This window comes from Physeter macrocephalus, chromosome 6, assembly GCF_002837175.3.
Source record: "Physeter macrocephalus isolate SW-GA chromosome 6, ASM283717v5, whole genome shotgun sequence".
In the NCBI taxonomy this organism is placed as follows: Eukaryota; Metazoa; Chordata; class Mammalia; order Artiodactyla; family Physeteridae; genus Physeter; species Physeter macrocephalus.
In genome coordinates this window covers 88489677-88490825 of record NC_041219.1, presented here as the reverse complement: position 1 = coordinate 88490825, position 1149 = coordinate 88489677, and positions in this window count along the sequence as shown.

Here is a 1149-nt window from a genome sequence, read left to right as displayed (position 1 = left end):
GCCATAAAAAGAAATGAAACTGAGTTATTTGTAATGAGGTGGATAGACCTGGAGTCTGTCATACAGAGTGACAAATGTAAATTAGTTAGCTAGTGGGAAGCTGCCGCATAGCACAGGGAGATCACCTCTGTGCTTTGTGACCATGAGAGGGGTGGGATAGGGAGGGTGGGAGGGAGGGAGACGCAAGAGGGGAGAGATATGGGAACATATGTATATGTATAACTGATTCACTTTGTTGTAAAGGAGAAACTAACACACTATTGTAAAACAGTTATACTCCAATAAAGATGTTAAAAAAAAAAAAAAAGTTGGGGTAAATCTGTGCTTCAGCGTGACACACTTAAGTCCCACTAACACACTAACCCTACGAGCACCTTGTGGGTGTGGCTTTTTAATCCTTTCATGTGTGATGAAAGATACAACTCTTAACGCAGTTTTCCGGGATTAACATTAGTCTGGGTGGTAAGAAAAGCTGAGGACAAGCCTTCAAGCTTCAAATCACTCTATCTACAAGAGGCGGGCAGGTCAGGCGTGGGTCAAAGCCGGGGAGGACGACACCTCTCGGCCACAGCAAGTAGGGGCTGAGCGCGACGCCCCAACCGAAGAAAACTGCCCCACACCGAGCGCTCTCCTGACACCCCGAGCAGGTGCTGGCCTCCGAAAACACCTGTGGGAGCAGTGGGGACAGAACTCCTGAAGCAAAAAGGAACCGCAGGTAACCGTCACGCCCCACTCTCGCCATAATAACACCTCCGCCACACTATCTCGCCACCCCGGGGTGCCCCGGCACAAGATGGCGGCGCGTCACGTGCGCAACGCGGTGACGTAGGACGGCGGCCCGCAAGGAGGGACGGCCCTAACCTCACCCCCCACGCTTAGTTACTCAGTTTTGCCCCCCTTCCCTCCCCCGCCCCCGGCCTGGTGTAGATCATGCCGCCAGTGGCGGCCCTGACTGCCGAGGAAACGGTAGCCTAGGACAGTTAGCTGTTACGTGACACTGATTCTCCCCGCCCCGCCTGACCCCTGAGAAAGAGGCACGTCCCCGCCAAGTGAGGGGGTGGGGAAGTGGGTAGTGAAGTCGGATCCACCTGGGAGGGGGGAGTGGAAGTTCCCGCCCCGGGCAGCGGCGAGGCGGCAGCCACAGGTAAG